This window comes from Budorcas taxicolor, chromosome 5 (genome assembly GCF_023091745.1).
Source record: "Budorcas taxicolor isolate Tak-1 chromosome 5, Takin1.1, whole genome shotgun sequence".
Taxonomy (NCBI): Eukaryota; Metazoa; Chordata; class Mammalia; order Artiodactyla; family Bovidae; genus Budorcas; species Budorcas taxicolor.
In genome coordinates, this window is record NC_068914.1 from 119395265 (window position 1) to 119401351 (window position 6087).

The window sequence follows — 6087 nt, forward strand, 5'->3', positions numbered from 1 at the left end:
AGAACTATGGACTGGAATTCATGACATTGTACAGGAGGCAGTGATCAAGACCATCCCCAAGAAAAAGAAATGCAAAAAGGCAAAGTGGTTGTCTGAGGAGGCCTTACAAATAGCTATGAAAGGAAGAGAAGCGAAAGGCAAAGGAGAAAAAGAATGATATATCCATCTGAACGCAGAGTTCCAAAGAATAGTAAAGAGAGATAAGAAAGCCTTCATTTCCTTCAGTTCAATTCAGTTCAGTTCAGTCGCTCAGTCGTGTCTGACTCTTTGCGACCCCATGAATCGCAGCATGCCAGGCCTCCCTGTCCATCACCAACTCCCGGAGTTCACTCAGACTCGCGTCCATCCAGTCAGTGATGCCATCCAGCCATCTCATCCTCTGTCGTCCCCTTCTCCTCTTGCCCCCAATCCCTCCCAGCATCAAAGTCTTTTCCAATGAGTCAACTCTTCGCATGAGGTGGCCAAAGTGCTGGAGTTTCAGCTTTAGCATCATTCCTTCCAAAGAAATCCCAGGGCTGATCTCCTTCAGAATGGACTGGTTGGATCTCCTTGTAGTCCAAGGGACTCTCAAGAGTCTTCTCCAACACCACAGTTCAAAAGCATCAATTCTTCAGCGCTCAGCCTTCTTCACAGTCCAACTCTCACATCCATACATGACTACTGGAAAAATCATAGCCTTGACTAGATGGACCTTAGTCGGCAAAGTAATGTCTCTGCTTTTGAATATGCTATCTAGGTTGGTCATAACTTTTCTTCCAAGGAGTAAGTGTCTTTTAATTTCATGGCTGCAGTCACCATCTGCAGTGATTTTGGAGCCCCCCAAAATAAAGACTGATACTGTTTCCCCATCTATTTCCCATGAAGTGATGGGACCGGATGCCATGACCTTCGTTTTCTGAATGTTGAGCTTTAAGCCAACTTTTTCACCCTCCACTTTCACTTTCATCAAGAGGGTTTTTAGTTCCTCTTCGCTTTCTGCCATAAGGGTGGTGTCATCTGTATATCTGAGGTTATTGATATTTCTCCTGGTGATCTTGATTCCAGCTTGTACTCCTTCCAGCCCAGCGTTTCTCATGACGTACTCTGCATATAAGTTAAATAAGCAGAGTGACAATATAAAGCCTTGACATACTCCTTTTCCTGTTTGGAACCAGTCTGTTGTTCCATGTCCAGTTCTAACTGTTGCTTCCTGACCTGCATACAGATTTCTCAAGAGACAGGTCAAGTGGTCTGGTATTCCCATCTCTTTCAGAATTGTCCACAGTTTATTGTGATCCACACAGTCAAAGGCTTTGGCATAGTCAATAAAACAGAAGTAGATGTTTTTCTGGAACTCTCTTGCTTTTTCCATGATCCAGTGGATGTTGGCAATTTGATCTCTGGTTCCTCTGCCTTTTCTAAAACCAGCTTGAACATCAGGAAGTTCACAGTTCACATATTGCTGAAGCCTGGCTTGGAGAATTTTGAGCATTACTTTACTAGCATGTGAGAGGAGTGCAATTGGGGGTTTTTAAATCTTAGTTTTCTTGGACTAAGCTTTTCCATACACTCCTGAAGCTCCATAAAAACCACACAGTGGAGTTTCCAGGATTTAATCTCAGTGATCATTTTTTCTTGGAGACTCCTAAACTCCTCCTCTCTGACATCCCGGAATACTTTCTCCACCATCATATCTGGGATTTCCTTCTTTTTTTTCCTGTATTGGATCCTGTTTCTTGAATCCGATGTCTTCCTCTTTAATGGTTTACTCCCTTATTTTGTCGGCTACATCGTCCAGTAACTTCCTGAGGAAGGATGCAGGCTTGAAAACCATTCATTCTCCTCCTACCCTTGTTGATGGCCCAGCTGTGCTTAGAATTCTAGGCTGAAAATCTAGACTGACTCCCGATTGGCAAAGGGCAGTTGTCCAGGTCTCTAGCTTCAAGCTATATTCTTTTTTTCTTATGTTCAATCCTTTGTGTATAACTTTAGGTAACTTTTAAAATATCATTCTGGAAGCCTCTAGGATCTTTGTTTTATCCCTAAATTTCTGAAATTTTATAATGTTAAGGTTGTGTCCTCACCAATCCCAAGTGTTTGGGGGCACTCAGTGAACCATTTTAATCTGAAGATGTATATTCTTAAGTTCTAGGAAAGATTTTTTTTTTATTATTTCCTGCTGGAACTTTTATTATTTTACTACTGGTCTCATAGATTAATCCTTTAGTTTTCTTGTTGTTTGCTTTTATCATATCTTCTATCTTCTGAGGGATTCTCTCTTTTTTTTTTAGTTTATTTTATCTTCCAACTCTTCTAATTTTAAAAATTTTCATCAGCACATTTTTAATTTCTAAGAGTTCTGTTTCCTGATTATTGCTTTGTTTGGCATTCTATATTTATTTGTGGACATAACACATTTCCTTTTCTCTCTAAGATAGCAATAGTAAATCCTCTGACGTTTTCTTCTGATCACTACTATGTCTCTATTTCATGCTAGTTTCTTTTTTTCTATTTGTTTGATTGGATCCCTTTCACGTTAGAACTTTCCTCAATTAACTAGTCATCTTTGGTTATCCATTCATTTTGCAGAATAAAGCATTAAAAATTGGACTGGAAACTCAGTCGTGTCCGACTCTTTGTGACCCCATGGACTGTAGCCTACCAAGCTCCTCTGTCCATGGGATTCTCCAGGCAAGAATACTGGAGTGGGTTGCCATTTCCTTCTCCAATGTAGGAAGGCAGGACTTGCAAAATAGTGAACATCTCTGTAGGAATAGCTGGATGTTTTGTCAGGAACATCCAGATGTCACCAGCTGTCACCATCTATAAGGCTTTTCACTGGGATGGTCAAAGCCTGTCCATGGTTTACTATTTGGGATGAATGTATGCCTGGGTGCTTGCATTCCTAAACTGGCTAAGAGAAGGAGGCTGGGGTCTTCTCTGTTAAGTCTTCAGACTTTCACTGAATCCTCTCTTATCAGTCAGCTACTACTGTGTAACAAACGACCACAAAAATCCTCTGTGGTGCACAACAATAAGCTTTTATTTCACTACACACCTTCAGTTTAGCTGGGATTGGTTGATCTAGGCAGGGCTTAGATAGGCTGATCTGCTTTGAGCTGTAGGTCTGCAGGTCATCTGGACACTCCTGCTCCCTGTTTCTTATGTACTCTTGGAAATGGCAGGCTTCCTGGGATTTCTTTCATCAGCACAAGAGAACATGGTGCAAGCACAGCAAGCCTCTCCTTTTGAGGCATATGTTAACATCCCATGGGCCAAAAGCAAGTCACACAGCCGAGGCAGCATCAGTGGAGTAGGGAAGCACACCCCTCCCCCAGAGGGAAAGGAAGGAGCGAGTGCTTATCTGCTAAGTGTAATCAAATTTGCCACATCCTCAGTAATAGGTCTGGGGCCTCACCCCATCTGCTTTGTGGCTAGTGTCCTCAGGTCCAGAACTCTCTGGTTGGATTTCCCTGCCTGGGTTAGGGAGGGGTGATTGCTGGGTGCATAGTGCAGAGGAGAGGACCAGGGAGTCTAACTACTTATATAGACTTCTAAACAACCCCCTGTTTTCAGCCTCCGGCCTCACCATCTGTGGTACCTGGGTCTGCCACTTTGGAGCCCCCTCACAGTTCCGTAAGGCCAGTTGGTTGCATCTCTCCTGTCTTCAACCCCCCTACCCCACTCCGCCATGGAAGAGCAGGCACTTAGATTTGTCTTTCCTGGGCTCTGTTAAATCATTTACCACCCCTGCATCTGCTCTTCATGCTTATGTGCTGCGGTTTGGGGCCACAGGTGTCTCCTGGTTTCTTTGAAGATGAGAGTTTTGTGTTTCTGTTTCATGTTCTCCTTGTTGTCAGGCTGCTTTTGGCCAGGGGTGAGGGGGTGGAAGCATCTCTACCTGGCACCTTGAAACCAAGGTCTCTTCCTTTTTCTGTTGAATGCATATTTGTGGTATGTTGATCAAACCCCGTGGCAGATGTTGAGTTACACGTCTGTCTTCTGAGCCTCTGGGGAGCAAGCGGCTGGGTCTCACCCCTTTTGGCCCCTCCAGCTCCCAGCACTTGGCACAGAGTGTATTGTTAGCATATGGGAACTGAATTGAACTGAACTTCAGACTACATGGATGACTGCTCATCATTTCACTTTCTCAAAGCCTCCCAAAGTCTTCTGGAACTATCCTAGATCTCTGTTTCACTCCCTGCAGCCCACTCTGCCCTGCCTCCCACATCCCATGAGGCCTACCTAGATGGCGTCGATTGGCCCCAGTGGTGACTATTTCTTGGGCAGTGGAGGAGTTAAGAGGGTAGGGAGGAGAGTTAAGAGATCAAAGGAAGAGTCAGCAGGGACTTTGGCCCCAGAAGAGGCATTGTTTCAGTATACAATCATGTTATCTCTCATGATCCTGTGAGATGGCTGGGCTCCGTCGTCTGGCTCTTCTGTTCCACAGGATGTTGGCTGGGGTGGCAGTCATCTGGGGACTCAACTGGGCAGACATCCGAGATGGCTCCCACACATGACTGATGCCTTGATGAGGGTGCTGGAAGGCTGGGCTCAGCTGGGACACTAGAAGGATTGGGTCTCTCTCTCCTTTAAAGTCCATTTTTTTTTTGTCTGCTTGTTCATTTATATAAACAACAGAGGCTTATCCAGCATCCACTAGATGTCAGGTACTTGCTAGGATCATGGTGACCCTACATCGAGGATTCTGAGTGGCATAATTACATTTGTAAATGAAGATGATCTCCCAGGATGCCTGCTGGAGGTTAGGGAGAGTGCAGGCAGGAAAGCTTGTGAGAAGGCATAACTACTGTCCAGGGGATGATTGCAAGGCCTAGAGCAGGAAGCGATGATGGGCCAGATGACAGGGTAGGTTTAACAGATATTGGGAAGCTGAATTTTCCAGTCTTGGTAACCAGTGAATGCTAGGAGCACAGAATGGGAAAAGCCAAGGGGGCCCCTGGCCTCTGTTTTAGAAGAAGACACAAGGATAAGCCAGACTCCAAGACAGAGAGCCCCAAATGAAGTAGGCTTATCTGGCAGGTGCTCTCCTGCCCATCAGGTGATGATTTCATTGCAAGGGGCCGATCCCTGATACCCAGTCCAAGCCTGACAGTAGCAGGGTGCTTGGGAGTGGGTGCTGTCAAATGAGTGAACATCACCATGTTGTCAGCTCTTGCCCATAACTAACAGTTCTTCCTATTTCAAAATTCTTCACTGACTTTCCTCAAGGTTTCTCTTTCCTTTCTGAAGGCCTTCTGGTCCTCAGCCAATTTGCAAAGCAGAAACAAGTGATTCACCCAATGTCCAGCAAGTTCTGGACACAATGATACAGAGGAAGGAGCATAGAGCTAGGAGTCCTAAGACCTCAAGCTAATAGTAATAGAAGGCATGACCAACAGCAGCATAAACAAATAAGTGGTTTCATTTTTGCTCTGTTCCCTTAACAAGGCAGCCATTGGCAGTAGTTCAACTGCTGACCAAAGTTTTGAGGGATCCAGGCTTTTTTATCTTTCTGCTTCTTCATTCTTAGAATGTTAGGTTGTATTTTTCTGTTTGTGGTTTCAGGTTCATAAGATGGCTGCTGCAGCTCCAGACATCTCATCAGAGTTCACTAGAGAAGGAGCCAGGACACAGGGCAGTGTTGGTTGGTTCTATCATTTTTTTAATGGAGAAAAATCAAAACTTTCACACAGGCTGCCTCTCCAATTACTTTCATTTTATGTCTTATTGGCTGGAACTGTATGAACTTGGAACTCCAGCTCCAAAGCAGGCTGGGAACAAGTATTTTTGTCTAGGGCTAGATACATTGCTGTTCTGAACACAGCTAGGATTCTATTAGCAAGGAGGATGCAAGTGGTGGTAGTGGGTTGAAAAGTACAGTGTCTGCCTTAGTGAATTGAGCCCTAACTCCTACGTCTCTGTTCACTTCTTTGCAAAACAGAGTTGCTAGTACTACATTGGGGGGCTACCAGGAGAATTAAATGAGATCATATGTGCTAGGTGAAACCACACAATGGTGAGAGTATTTGTTTCCTGACTTTATTACTGGTATAAAACAAGGACTGTATTCACTGGGGTAGGCTTGGTAGAAGAGGTACCTGGCAG